We start from the raw sequence: 16,538 nt of genomic DNA on the forward strand, positions 1-16,538 counted from the left end.
ATGACTAAAAGTTTTCAGGTATATGGTTAATTCGTTTTGTTTGTGTGAGCTTTATGAATAAAAGTGTGGTTGAATATTGAGAGCTATTTTAAACCACCTTTACAAATAGACGTTATAACATACGAAGAATGGCTGCAATGTCACTAAAGTCATTATCATCTGAGCTGCTTCAATGAAGTCGAAACCCCTTCACTAAGATAAGAGGATTTTAATGAGACTTCCTCAAAAGACAGAATTTGCCGGTTTTCATTTAATGACGGTGCTGTAGTGCCTCTCTGACTGATAGTAGGGACCGTTTCACAATATGCCCATTTCTCCTCTTCAATTTATAATCTCTGAACTAATATTGAACTTTCTCTTGATCCGCAGAAACCAAAGGAAAAAGAATATACTGTATGTGTAGTCAAGAAGGCTTTGAATCTCATTGCAGCTGCTTTGCCTCCTTTTCTAATGAGAATTCAGGTGTTGAGCAAAAACCTCAGAGATTGAGACTTAAAGTTATAAAAAGAAAAAAAATGGAATGTAAATATACCATTACTTAAATTGTGTTTTTCTTCTGAGCTTAACCTGTAGCGCTGTGCCTGCAGTTAAGTACTTTTTTTATTCAGCTCCTCAAAGCAAAAAGCCTACTTCTCTTTTGGCTTTTCACGACTGAAAAAGTTTCATTAATTTCCTGGCAAGAATGAATAGCCACATCAATGCTGCCAGTTTCTAAATAGATACTGCAGAAACCACATAATGGTGGTTTTTACATCCTGCAGATAAAGTGTGCTCTTTTGGCGGGTATTTTGTCAGATACAACCTGTTGACTTCAGCCTCAGACAGATACTCCACACCCTGCTGTGGATCAGTCTGGGACTCTGTGAGCCAGTAATACTTAGCTCAGAGCTCAAGGCTCAGAGCAGTGACTATTTCAGGTAACAAAGTGAACTGAAGCAGAAGAAGTTTATTGCAGACCTCTTTTATCCTGCTAGCTGGACGAGAGATAACAGTATCACGCAAATGAATGCTCACAGGACAGGCTGTGTCTGTGTGCGCACACATGGCACATGGTTGCCAAGACAATGATCATGTTGCTTTATTGGGGTATGTGCTGGTTGTTGCTCAGCCTGAAGGTATAAAGCTGATGAAAGTCTTTTGTTTTACAAAATCACAGCAGCAGCCTACAGTACCTTGGCACTGATAGTTGGTAGTTAATGTTTCTCACGAACTGTCAAAGTTACAGATGCCTGCGGGGTAGCATCTACACCAGTTTGCAGCCTTGATACAAAATGTTTATTACCACCTGGTTCTTATTTTCACAGTTTTTGACCATCATTCCCATCTTCTGTAAGAGTTACACTGAACTCACCAGGGTATAAATGACAGGGGAAAAAATACCCCCCATTTTAGCCGAAATTAAGGTATTTGGAGAAGAAGGCAAATGGTAAAATAATTGCCCAAACAGATTATTGTAACCATGGTCTAGATTGTCTATTTGGTTTAAACTAGTTATAGGCTTGTTAATATCTGTCTGATTGTCTGCCCGCTCATATATTTAGTATCCAGTCAGACTTCATTGTAGGAGTGTTGTCACGTTCATGGACGTCAGTGATTGCTTTGGTGAAGATGATGTCATCATGGTTAATAGAAATGATGGCCCAAACTATGAAAATAAGCCTCAGAATAATGCTTTAAACAATACTGCAGATTTGTTTTTTAGTAAATTAAACAGTGGCAATGACACAGTATGATTCATTATAGTGTGTCAACCTTTTCTAAAGAGAGAGGTCACACAGACAAGGTTGAATCACTCTTCTCCACACACACATACACACACACACGGCATGTTCATTCCTCCTGCCCCACCTCCGCACCGATGCCCTCTCTACTCCCTTTATCCTCCTCTTCTTTCTTTGTCTCTGCTTTGTTTAATGTTTGTCAAATTACCCATGGGTGCTACTGCCTCTTTCTAAAAATATTCCCTTCATGAGAGGTTAACCATTTTATATTATATTTGTGATTTTTCTATTACTATTTGTATATACTTAAAACTTTACAAATGACCTCACATTAACAGATGCATATTTGTTGCTGTCTTCTAACCAGTTATTTATTTTGCTTGTTTCACTATACCCTCTCTGCCCTGTCTGTCTGTAAGTTGGTTTGTGAAGCTGCTGTCTATGCTGGTGCTTGAAGTGGGCGTTGCAGAGTCTCATCAACGTCATTGGCTTCCCTGGGGGCCCTGTGTGCCAGCACTCCATCAAAAACCCTCATGGGGATCAGTTGCTGTAGGCTCTCCTCCTTGAGACATCCTTTAGTGTTTGGTTGGCATTTCTCTTGTGTTTCTGCATCATACAAAATTGCACCTACACACTTTCTCAATCATGCACTCACCTACACTGCTGATCTTATTGATTACACACGCCACTATTAGTTTAGGTTCTCCTCTTACAGTATGTTGTTCTTTTTTTAATAGTTTTTCAATTGGCTTGGTCTTTCGTCATGGCCGTGCCACCCAGTTCATGACTCATGACTCTTTAATATGGGAGAAAGATTGAAGACTCAATGCCTTCTGCTCATGCTGTCCCACCACTGCCTCTCATAAAGATAAATGCATCACACATAATGACACTGTGCCCTGCTCTGTGTGTCTGCGCATACTGTATACGGATGCCTTTCTCCATAATAATAGCTGTCTGAAAAGCTGACACTCTCATAGACTTAACTTAATGGTGTGTGCCTGTTATGACTAAAGAACTGCAGAGTGGAAGACATATTCCTCAGTTTTATATAAACTGTGGTGCACCAGGTTAGTCATGTGTGTCCGAATGTTGCAGCTTCATTACTTATGATAATAGAGGTGTAGCGGCCCCACAATACTGTTATGTAGTCACCTATACTGTACATAGCTCAGAAATTATATGGAGAAAGTGATCATTTGTCTCTGTCTGCTACCTAATTTCTATGTTTTCCCACCTCCTCCTTCTCCTCCTCCATCTCTCCCTGACTGTTTTCAGCTTGCTCATTATATATAAATAGAAAGAAAAGATCATTTCAACAACTGTTCAAGATAACTGATAACTTGTGTTTTCATATCACTTTGTCCTGCGAAAACACTTTATTATAATTGTATTCTTGCTCATTATGCAAATGAATTGGCTTGTTTAAACATTTTGTTTGTTTCATTCTTCAGTTTGTGCTTTTTCATTCCCCACATTGGACTATGATCAAACTGCTGTCAATTAAAAGGCACTTGAGGAGACTGCAGAAACCACTTCAGCTACAACAGCCACTGCAGCTGGTATTTTGATTGCACATGAAACCTTAACTTGCTGTTTGTTTGTTTGATTATCTTCAGTTTGTATCAAAGAGGTGGATAAAATAGTGAAAATAGTTTTGCTAATCATAACAGAGTTTCCATTAATGATGTGTTTTCTAGCAAGTTCACCATGAAACAGCTTTTAACACCATCTGGACTGACAGACCTGGCAGTGAAAGGGAAATTCCACTGAGTGTACTGTGTATAAAGTATAGTGTGTGTGTATTGGTTCTTCTCTTTGGGTGTGCAGCTGAAAAATCAGAATGAACCTTTGTGATCTGATATTTGCTCTGTTGCTCTGCCCCGTCAGACCTATCTGTGATGCCCCCGGTTCAGTCTAAATGAAACTGACGACTTCACTGCGGTAGACAGCAGAGCCTTATCGTACACCAGCAGGGCTCTCTGTAAGTGGTGAGCAATCTGTTACTGCAGTTGCTACATACACATCCAATTCCGAAAGAAACAGGCAAACACACCTCAAGTCACCTATTGCACTTATTCACTTTGTTAAGTGTTCTGTGATTATTATTATTATTGTAGTGACTTGACAGTAGGCTTCTTTTGTTACCTTGAACAGAGTCAAGCTAGCTGTTTTCCCATTTCCAGTTATTTTTGCTCACCAAGGTAAGGTAACTGGCAGCTGTCACCAACAGATATGTATGAGCGTGGTATCAATCTTCTGTTCTGGGTGTCAGACAGAACCTAAATAAACCTATTTTCCAAAATGTCAAATGACTAAATTGCACCAGTAGAAAGGTTTGGCTGAAGAGCAAGGTGGGTGCCTTTTTTCTGTAAATATGTTCTGTAAAGGTTCCACCTAAATTTGTATTTTTCATAAAAGTCAGACGAGAGTCAAGGAAATCATTTTTCACGAGTTCAGTTCATATTTTCTATATTTCTGGCCACCTGCTGACAATATTATGACCTCCAGGCACTGCCTCATTTTGCAGGATGTTTCCCCCCTCTTACAGTAAATGGTCAAATTTCACAGAAGACCTATCTGTGTGTATTTCTCCAGTAATGCATGTCCTGAGAGGCCCAAGTCAAGAGGCTACTCTGCTGTCATTCTCAGTTACTGAGTCATCCTCATCCATGGTTCCCACTGCCAACAGGCAGTTCCAGGCTGTATCTGTCACAGCAGCCTCACTGTCAGCTTTAGAGTGATTCTATAGGGCTGACTGTGAAGCACACTGGACATATAGGAACCAATCCTCCATGGTCTTCTGTGGAAAAGAACTGATATTTTACCTGAAGAAATGGGCTGGCTGGCTGGCTGTCTTTGGCTTACCTTTAGGTAGATCTCAGATGCTTGATGGCTGCATACCTTCAGTCCAGTTCTGACAACTAAGGTAGGCTAAGAGAGTGATGAGAAGGGAATGACAGAGAGACACTTGTCCCTTATAGACAGTCCACTCGCCCTGGTGACTCTGTTGTCTGAGTGGACTGTCGATAGGGGTGATTGAGAGGGTGTGAGAGATATTGGGCATGTGGGAGAGAAGTGGAAAAAGACTGACCATCCTGCAAAGAAAAATTAGGAGGCCTGTGGCTTGGTTTAGACAAGTCTGTAAAAAGTGAAGTATAAGAGAGATGACAGGTAAGGAAAAGCAGCATGTCTACTTGACAGTTTTTATTAGGGTTTCGCATGGCAACTTCAAAGTGATCTTCTACAAACACCATAGCAAGGATATACAGTAAAAGGCCAGAGCTCTCAAATGGGAAACACAGAAAAACATGTTTTCTTGGATCAGTGTTGTTAGGACCTTGATGTAAAAGTTTTTTTAGAGATCAAAGGTATCATGCAGTTTTACAGCCAGCATGCAACTATGTTCTCATGAGTTATTTAGTGAACTATGGATTGATGCAGGAGGTGAGAGGGCTGAGAAAGAGAGTAAGATAGAGACTGAATGTGGGAGTGAAGGTTCTGTACAGTAAATGTTCTCAGTAATCAGCTGCAGAGAGACCTGAGTAACTGAAACTGCTGACCAGGATTAAAAGCTGTGTTTCCCTGAAGCTGGAAAAGTGAAGAAACTGTCTATGAATGCTTATACTCAAAGGGTCACATTGGACAAAACTGTCCATATGCAAAATATCCCTAAGATCAACTCAACAAACTGTGCTGTGACATTTTTGGTAGCTGCTGAAAATATTTATGAGTTTGATGTTCAGAACAGTAATTTTCCATATTTACTTTTAAGTGCAGTTGAGTTTATTGGTTGTTAAGAAGACGGAGAGGAACTTAATGATATTACAGTATCATTAAACATGTGTGACATGTCACATACAGTTGTATTACATACCGATAAAATAGCAAAGGAAGTTCCAAAATCTATTTCCTGGAACAGCGTTAAACACACTCTCTAAATTCCCTGAGTCCTCATTTCATCCCAGGATATAGATTTATGGTTAACAAGCAGTTAATTAATCAACTCTGCCTGTATTCTTGCTGCAAAACTCGAAGTCGATTATTTACACTGACAGCATAATGGCACAGCTGATATCATAACAAAAAGTCTACAGCCATGCTAGCAGCTCAGTGAGTACACTGTCAATCACAGTTCTCAATCAATACCCACATCGCAGACACTGACACAGAGATATGTCTTCGAAGCTTATTAACGGAGCAATGATTTCCAAAACTGGCCAGCATGCTTATTAGAGTGCCTGGATTGACCTGCTTTATCATCACATTTAAATTAAATGGGACCATAATTTACAACATGAACACCATTGCTGTATTGAAAACTAGCGATTGAGACCATTAACTCAGTGGGAAACTGTTTACTGAGGTAATAAATCAAGTAAGAAGTAATTTTTTCATGGACTTCTAGGCCAAAAGACTGTTTAGGGTCAGGGGAGTCACCCCGTGATGGCTATTATAGAGAAAGCAGGATAAAGGCACTTCCATTGGCATTGGCTTCACTTTTCAGACCAGGAACTACACGCTTGCATTGCACTTTGTACTTTTGCATTGGCTTCAGCCTTAAGCTGAGGTAGTTGCAGCTGGGTTTAATCATACACATCTGAGGGTGTTCAACCATAAACTACAGTATCAGTCAAATGAAAATTTTGACCTGGGCATGATTCTAGATGAAAAGCCAGGGGATCACCAAAGTTATTATGGTACTGTGACGTCCCTCTCTTCCCCTTTTTCCTTGGGCTTCTTGGCTCAGGAGCCAGTGGGTGGGACTGGAGAGGATGTCAAGGAAACTACCTACACCTGTGTAGTTTAGGCCTCAGCCTATTAAGCTGGCTGCTTTGTAATTACTCTCTCTTCTCTTCCTTCCAGGCCTCCACCAACCTAGACTAGACTAGACTAGACTTTCAGTTTCGGTTTTGTTGGCACATATCGCACCACACATTTCACTCATCCACACACTGCATTCACGACTGATATAACTGATTAACATTGTTATTTAACTTAACTTTGTAATAAATATTATTTTAGATATGTGTTGTCATGTGTGATTCCCATTTCTGTAATGGACTTTGAGCTGGTTTGTAACAGGTACATCAAACCAACTTTCCTATTTCTTGAGCGCTGCCGCTTATATGGATAAAGATTTAAGTTCACTAAACTTCTAAGATATATATGGTATGTTAAAGTTTAAAACTGGGATAGGTGCATGTATCTACATCAAAAAGAAATGTTTAGCTCTCATTCTATGACAATAACAAATGTTATTCTGCACATGAGCCTTTACCTCAGGCTTTTCCTGCATAGCCCTGTGTATCAATATGTTCATGTGCAGTATTAGTGGTGCTGTAATAGGGAACTTCTCCCCGTCAGCTTTGCCTGGCTTCATTCGGCTCTGCCACAGATGATGTCCCTTAAGCAGCAAATGGCTCTGTGCCAAAACACACATTCTGTGTGGTAAATCATTACGATGTTTACTCCTGATTAAAGATGTTCTTTGTTTCTCAAATGCTTCAGTTGAGTACCTCAGCTCGCTATTAGTAGGCAAAAGACGATGTCTGATTAATGATTTAACACTTGGCTGATCAATTCCCCTGACTTCCTGGTTGTTGCTGTGGATGACTCACTTAAGTGTTGTGTAATGGAAAGTATTTGTTGGTGTGATGTAATTGTGGGATAGTTGAACTGCCCTCCTTGTTCCCTGATTTTTCCAAATGAGATAATAGCAGCAACAGACAATAGCAGGGCAATTTGGGTCTCCCTTATAGTTTCTCCAGGCACTCGCTATATTTTTGCAATACAATTACTTCTTTAAGAGAGAATAATTGTATTGCTGGTTACCTTAGGGTTCAATGCAATAAAATTGGCTCCAGGAGTTACTTAGTCACTTTGGACACATGCATAATCAAGTCATTTCATACTGTACTAGGTAGACATTGAAATTACAGATAATTGTTTCTGGAGCAGCTGGACCTTCATAATTATTGGAACACAGTGATACTAAAATGAAACAGAGTGTGAGTATGAGTTAATCAATGGCTATGTCTACATGAGCACAGTAGTGCAATTAAGGCTGATACTGCGATTAAGACATGACATTAGTGTGATTATGCCATTTGCATGATTGTGAAGGTGAAAACTACCTGTCATAATCCTGTTTACATGTGTCATGTAGTTAGTTCAATTATCTAAAGAGAGTTGTGACATTGAGTAGCTTTGATTACTTCCTCTTCATATGTTCTATTACTTTTAAAATCACACAAAAGCTGTAGTTAAATTCACTGGGTTGTGTTTCAGTAATGCAACTCAGGTGTATACATGCTCTGACTGGACCCAAATAATGTAAGTAAGGATTATCTACATATCTTGCTGCAAATATGCTTATAGTGTGAGCATAATCATATTAATATAATAGGAGTAGGGTTGCACCGATACACACAGCTGTTGTCTGGCTTGTCAGAACTGACTAATGACATGTCAAAACTATTATGTCATTGAATTTTCTCCTCCACCGTTTACTGTCTGCTTATACAGAAGAATATATGTTGATACAGTATTTAAGTGGATGCCTTATGCAATATTATATATGGTGACACATTATCTTTACTGAGAACAGCAGTTTGAGGCATCTGGCAGCTGTGGAGGAAGCAATGCCTCTCACAGTTATCACACAGTGAAGAAAACACAAACAGGAATCAATAAAACTGTGCACTGAAACCTACATTTCAAAGTATAACTTCAAGTTAAGTTAAACCAATACACTTTCAGTCAATTTAATATAAAGCTATTCAAGACCATGCTTTAGAAATGTATTATTTATGTTTGGTTATATAAAAAGCTGCTTTTGAAATAAAGTTAATAAAAGCATGAAAATCCAAAAGTTGTGCATTTCAGATACAATTATCACTGTCACTTATCTCTTTCTCTACAGTTCCAGGAGCAGTCTTTTCAAAAAAGTGGCTAATTTCCTCAGTTTTGCTATACGTGCAGCTAGATGTGGGCACAGGTAAACCACTATCTCAGTCTGTCAGTCACAACTCAAAACACATCTGTTTAAAACTGCCCATTCCTGATGTCAATTGCTCTGTCACCTTTATATTGTTTTTATTTTTATATGTTATTTGTATTGTTGCTTCTTTTTAATGTGTTTTTAATTTCAATCTTTCTGTACGATGTCCTTGAAAGGTGCCAAGAAAGGTGCCTTTAAATAAAATGTATTATTATTATTGTAGGCTACTTAGCTCTGTGATACTGACCAGTATGACAATAACACTACGGCACTGTCCTAGTTCAGGGGTTGCAGCAGCTATGTAATGATTTTTTTTCACCTTTGGATAAGCTATTTTCCCTTGCCTCCAGTTTTTATGCTAAGCTGAGCAAACCATCTCCTGGCTGTATAGCTTTATATTTACCATACGATGTGGTATGTACTTTTCTAACTCTTAGCAAGAAACCTAATAAGCATGTTAACTAGAATTAATCTGTGATGGCATGTGATTAATAAAACATGTAGCCTGTTAACTAGAACAAACCATGGAGCAGTAGTTGGATGTAACTACTGTAAGTACATTCATTCAGCTATACTTAAATACTGTTTTGAGGTACTTGTACTTCCATTTTTATTCTACTTTTTCACCATTAGTAGATTAGAGATAAATATTGTACTTTTTACTCATGTGTCTAGTTAGTTGCTAATTTTCAGATATGTAAAACATCATCAGTTTATAGAATAACTTTTAAAATAACTTTGTTATAGATTACCCAACAATATACATAGATTGTAAAAAAAAAAAAAGAAAGAAAGGAAGAAAGGAAAAATAAAAATAAACATGAAAAAGGCTTCACTTTGACAACATTAAAATGCTGAAACATATTATGGGGACTTTTTTTTTTTACTTATACATGATACTCCCAGTTAGTAAGTATCTTTCAAATGCAAGATTTTTTCTTGTAATGGAGTATTTTTTCATTGTTACTTCTATTTGTACTTACTTTCTTTACTTACTTACCAATATGATACTCACCAGTAATCAATAACCACCTGAACCAAAACAGGGTCACATGGTATTTACGAACATACCATAACAATTTGAAAATATCTCTTAAACTGAAGGCCAATCCCTAAAGTAGTATGTGGCAACAGGGCCAAGACAAGGTGATGATCTACAGAGTGAGTCTTTCTTCCCACTGCTACCCTGACTCTGTAGTCAACATTTTTCTCATTTGAATATGAAAGGGCACTGGAGGCATACATCATAATGACTGATTCTGAGCAGATTGTGAGGAAAGTCATTTGTCATGTTTTGCCTCAGAGTCCAGAGCTTTACAATCCATCTTGACAACAGAAACAAGTATGTACAGGACCATGATGCTGCAAATGGCTTCCTCAATGGGTGGGTGCATTGTGTTGTCTTGTTTTTATCTTGTAAATTGAGCATTTTGCTACAGTACCTGGAGGTATTTCATCACAGAAGAGCTCATGAACATTAGGTAAAGAACTTCTTTGTATCTATTTGATAAGTTTCTCATCCCATCTCTGGCATTACTGGGCACTTTGGTCAAAGGTGTGCTCCCATACCCGCCTACTTCAAGACTTTCATCCCCATCCACAAAATATCAAGGACCAAAGGACTACATTACTACAGTCTTCAATTGCAATGACCTTTGTGGAAATGATGTCGTCTGTGCAACTTGTACTGTGCCACCTTAATACCATCACAGACTTACTGTTGGACCCACTGTGCTTCAACTACAGAGATAGCAGATCTGTGGGCAATGCGATAAACATGGCCCTCTACTTCAGCTTCCGGCACATGGACTCGACAGGAACCTTTGCCAGGATCCTGTTGAGTTAAATAAAACAATTTCTGATTTGCTCTAATTTAACTGAAGGAAATAGTTGGACATTCAACATTTAATCTCACTGTGGGAGGATATAAGAGTACCACTGGTGTCAGCTGGTGTTATTGGTACATATAGCTGGGTGTCATCTGTATACAAGTTTATGAATAATGTCCCCAAGTGGAAGCATGCATATTGAAAGTAATAATGGACCCAAGACTGGACCTTGTGGCACACCACAGGTAAGACGTGCAGTGTAAGATAAAGCATTACTAATAGTGATGGAACATTTTCTGTGGTTGAGATATGATTTGTACCATAATGCTGTGTTTGAAACAAGAAGGAATATAACTAGTAACCAATGACCTGTTTATGATACTGTATGTAAAATCTATAATAGAAATTTAAGTGGCATACTCTGTCTCACACTGACTACGTAGTCACATTCTATTTATTTATCTTTGTAAAATTATTATAAAATAACTTACACATTATTGCTGATTATTATCATTATTATTATTATTATTATTATTATTATTATTATTATTATTATTATTATTATTATTATTATTATCATTATTATTATTATTATTACTTTGGGAATTCATCATATTTTTCAGTGAAGGTTCAATCTCATGGCCCGGCAGGGGAGCTGGCGACATGTTGAATTACTCTGAATAAAACTCTGTCGTTCTGAGAGATGAGATATGAGAAATAGGATGACCTTGCTTCCCTAACTACTGTCTGATAGATGTACATGTATTCTCTCAAAATTTCAGAGGCAGACAGTCTAGACTTAAATCTAATGGTATTATGATCTGACATACCAGTGTCCTCTACAACCAGGTCTATGGGAACAAAGTCAGATGACTTTACCAAGTCCAAAGTGTGACCCATTGAATGGGTAGAATCACTGCCTGACTGAAAAAAGCCAAACGATTCAAATAGGTTTAGGAATTATCTTATAAAGATGTTGGAGGGGCATCATATATGGATATTAAAATCACATAAAAGCAGAATCCTATCATACAATGGCATGGTAATATAGAAGCTCTGAGAACTCCAAAAGAGCTGTATTTAGTTTAGGTGGTCTGTAGAATAAAATAAAAGGCATAGGGGTTTTACCTCCTGACTAAAAAGCTGAGATATTCAAAGGAGGTATAAGGGAGTTGGGGAGCATTTATGTTTCTTGAAGATGACTGCTAGGCCACATCCGCACCCCAATGCCCTTGGATGATTAAGATGTTAGTAGCCAAGAGGAGTTTCTTCAATTAGTGATGAAAGATTTCCTTGACATATCCAGGTTTCAGTAATCATAAACATTTAAGCAGTCGGATAGAATAAATTCATGACAGATGAATAACTTGTTTGAGAGAGATCCTATATGTTTAACAAACCAATATTGATTGGAACTGCTTAAGTTGGTGAGTAGGTTAACACTGGAAATTCAATAATTATTATGGTTACACCTCCTCACAGCTATTTTCATTAATGATGGGGGAGGTCTATGATTTACATGGACTTTAATAACAAAGAATCCTACTTTGTAGGGTTAGGGTTAGCTAGAGACTTACATAGGTAAGGGGGGGGGGGGGGGTTGTTCATTTTGGCAAATTTTAAATAGAGTTTGCAGAATTACAATTAAGCAAATCTTTAATCCAGTGTTGAAATGTATTCCTCTCAGATGTGATTATTTTAACCCACTCCCAGGCCATAACATTATTTTCTGTCTTACATTGATTTTTAGACGGCTAATTTTAAGTTTCCTTGCTCTGATTGATGTTTCTTTGAACGAGTATGCACTACAAGAATGATCTCTTTTTCTTCTTAGATGAGAGGCATGGGATTTCATATATCACATCTCATTTCTTGTCTCTGTTTTGATTTTTATCCTTAGGGTGTACTAGAAGCTGGCACTGTTTGATGTGGGTTTTTTTCATAGGGTGGGGTGCATGTGATGTATTTCATTACCCTTTGCATGTGAGCTCTTGTGCCACAGTTACAGGAAAGTGTGACTGCGCTTACGTTTGAAGGGCTGGACGTGTTATTCTTTATGAAAAAAAAGCTTCAAGGTGATGACAAGAGGTGGCACTCATGCTGCTTTCTTCAATACAGAGATATAACCTTGTGTACCTTTGATATTTTGGGAAGATGTAAAAAAAAAAAAAGAAAGAAAACCTACACACTCGGAAGTATATGCTATTTTAATGTAGTCAAGATGAGGGACAATTGTCTCAGGCTTCTTCTAGCTGTGTAAACAAACATGTGAGTATATTAATTTACTCCAACTCTGGTCCTAATTAGCACATGATAATAATCTATTTTTACCAGCCAAGCCCAAAACTTCACCTCATGTTGGCTTGTTTTTCTTTCCTCACCAACCAGAATGTTTTAAGGTTACATCCATGAGTGTGCTTCACAAAAAAGCACAGTGCTAATACACAGGGTTCGTATGTGGGGGTGGAAGAGACCAGGGAAGGGAATAATTTTACTCTTAAAAATCAAGCAGAATATCTCAGCCATTGCATTTATATTGCACCAGTTTGAATTAAATAGTTACACGATTTCTTTCCCACTTCAATAAAATACCCAATAATAAAAAGTCCTTGAGGATGGGAAGTCTCATACAGGAAATAAGCCACTCTTCTGAATTTCTGTAAAACCAATAGAGCAGATTATGTGCATGTGCAGGTCCATTTGTTATCTGCTGTTGTGTTCACTATCAAATTTCCGAGCCATCAGTTAATGTTAATGTACTGGTCAGATTTCTTTCTGTGGTTTTTGTTTTTTCCTTTGTTTGTTTTGCTTTATTTTGGCCCTATGTAAATTGGGACCCAGGATAAGGGCTTCATCCATGTCATGAAAAAACACAGTCTTACACTACATGGCACTTCAGAGACATTGTGCAGGTGCTCTGAATTTAAATGTTAATCTGACATTGGCCAGTGTGTTGGAGCTACAGGCTGTGCTTATGGGTGAAGCCTCAGAGAAGATGTTTTAGTGGTGGTGGTGCTGGTGTCCTTTATGTGCCAGGAGAACTGACAGACATGAAGTTCAAGGAATATCCTGGTATAATGTTCATGTGTTCTTAACATAATCTTATTAAAAACCTCCCACTTGCATATTTATAAAATGTTTTGTATATGTAATTGTATGAGTTATTTTATCATATACATTGCATACAATTTCCTGTTTTGATTTTTTTTTTCTCCCAACCTCCAATGATTGGTTATGGACTGAGGACCTCAAGTGGACTGTAAATGAACAACATCCCCCATCAGACAGAAGTGTGAAAAAAAAGTAGAATTGACAGATTTCTCATTATGTACCATGTTAATGGTGTTTACCCAGCATGAAATATCTGCCTCTGCCATCCTATCTAACCTACAACCTCCCCACTCAAATAAAAGCAACTCCCTAGTATGACCCGCCGGGGGGTTGACTCACTAATGAACCACATTTGCTACCTGTAGTTTGACCTTTATGCCATTACACTAAGTGTATAGTGTTTCATCTGACCAGCTGGAAAACCTTCAAATCAACTCTTCATTACAGCAGATAAAAGTGTTCTCTCCAGGGAATGTGTGTTTCCGACTTTGAAGATATTTGCATGGAAGATGAATGAATTCATTTTGTGTTCATCTTTTTATTTAAATAAATATTCCAATCTGATAATAGCACAAAAAAATAAAAGCCAAACTAGAAAACAAAAACAGAAAAGTAAGCTAATGGAGGGTTGCACCCATTAAACCTCTTGTGAAAGCTATTCAAGCAGTCAGAACTGAATCGGCACTTTGAAGTCTAATTGCCTGCAGCTTCCACTTGTTATCCAAAACATTTAATCTCAGACATCAAACTTTTACATGGTGCATCCAGGTGACAGATTAATACCTTTTTATCATGACAAACAAAATGTGTGCGATCTGCCGTGGAATAAAGAATGTGTTCACTTGTCAACAAGAAGTGATGACTAATTATGTATACCTTCGAAACACTGATGCTAACTTGCCTCACACCTTCGAGGAATATTGGAATAAGCGAGTAGCAATGTGATGTTGATATTTGTCTTTGTCTCTCTTGGTTAACTTTGCACTAATGAGCAGATGATGCAGATCAACACATTAGCCTCAGGACTACTTTCTCCTATTCCTTTTTAAATAAACACACATACAAACATACACTTCAATTTTCAGGGTGTTGAAAGTTTCATGAATGGGTCGGGGGTACCTCACCTGAATTTAAAATGATCTAATACACACTGCTAAACCCTGAGGCTCCTGGATAAATTCAGTGTTGGTCTGAAATTCATGAATCTTTTCAGATTCCTCAAAGCTCAGTCTATTATTCCTTTTTTCCTGAAATGGCCTCCATTTTAATTTAAATGGACTTCTTCCCTGAGGTGACTTCCCCTGGAGAAACAGAGAAGGAAAACAGCAACATTTTAGGAGCTGAATAGCCACAAGCAAGCTCATCTGAATTTTACTCATTGGTTTATTTTTTGAGCAGCGTTTTGTTATACTGGAAGAAGAAACAGCAACGATTCGTCAAGATTTTTGGTAAATATTTGTGCCTGTTTGCTTTATTATGATCCCTAACTTGAGGTCATAGTCTTTATATTCATAAGACACTGCTTGTAATGTTGGTAATGTAAGAATTCAATTTAACAGCGCCTACTTTCTGTTCTCATTATTCTTTTATTACTGTAGCTGAACAGCTGATGAAAAGAGGTTTATTTATGCTGTGGATTAGCAATGCATGAATAAAAGCTATATGGCTGCATAATCTCCATGAGATTTATTGGTACTGAGGTTTCAGCTCTTAACAGTGTCTGTGGTGTGTGAAGTCTGGGTAGCATTCAGGAGAGAAATATCCAATATTCTTTAGTTGTTATTAGAGTTAATTAGACATAACAGCAAAGAGGATTCTGAAAAGAGGCTCAGAGAGGTGATGAGCTGAGCTGAGCTGAAAGGAAATTTCAGTCTTCACCTTAATCTTTTGCAGTTTGCATCACTGTACTGCTGGACTATTATTAGCACAAACAACCAATAATGTAAGTGATTATTTAAATCAGGAGGAAAAGACGAGTCCTTGTATTTTTTATAGCCTTCGACTAGGTGGTGCAGAATATGTCAGGATATAAATTTCAAAGTAATCATTTTTGTCATAATGGAGCCAAGAATGCTTTGTATAGCCCTTGATCATAATTAAAGTATGATTGGAGATGACACCCAAACTGAAATGTGCTCAGAAAAAACAACCTAGAACACCCACTTGCAGAAAACCCCCCCAGAAGAAATCGTAAAAATGGATTGCAGAAAAATATATAGTGCATGTCATTGCACTTCACAGCGTGTTTGTCAGGTGTTTTCCGTAACTGTGCATTCTTTAAAAAGGTCAACACAAAAAAAGCAACATGGTTTTATTGCCTTGACTGACAAAGTAAAGCCTGACTGTGGGAATGAACCCAAATCTTGTATCTTTTGTAGTATTTTGTTAGAAAGAGCAGAGCGACTGCGCATTTGGAGAAAGGTGGCATATATATTTACCCAAAACAGTGTGGGGGACATTTGCTGAGAATAGCTTGCTTCACGGTAACATGAGGCTGAGGCTGATTAGGAAAAAGAGCTTATCTGAACTCCACTTCCCCCTCCCAGGATGCCCCCGTACCCCACTGGAATCCGGTACCTTTTTGTAGAATGCCAGATCAGTAGCTTTGAATTTCCCCCCCAGATGCTGCTTCAGGAGTCTCAATGTGGGACCAGCTGCATCTTACTGGAACAGCTAATGTGAGGCAGTACAAAGACAGCAAATACATCTACTCTATAAATGTTGCATGTTAATTTCAGTCACTGTAAGAGATAACCATGTAAAGGACAGCATTAACATAATGATATGTGACAGGACTGCAGGATGAATTCTTAACATGTGACATAATTGACTGGTTTGTTTTTGTGGCAAACATATTCCAGGTATTGCTACATA

This window comes from Scomber japonicus, chromosome 18 (assembly GCF_027409825.1).
Source record: "Scomber japonicus isolate fScoJap1 chromosome 18, fScoJap1.pri, whole genome shotgun sequence".
In the NCBI taxonomy this organism is placed as follows: domain Eukaryota; kingdom Metazoa; phylum Chordata; class Actinopteri; order Scombriformes; family Scombridae; genus Scomber; species Scomber japonicus.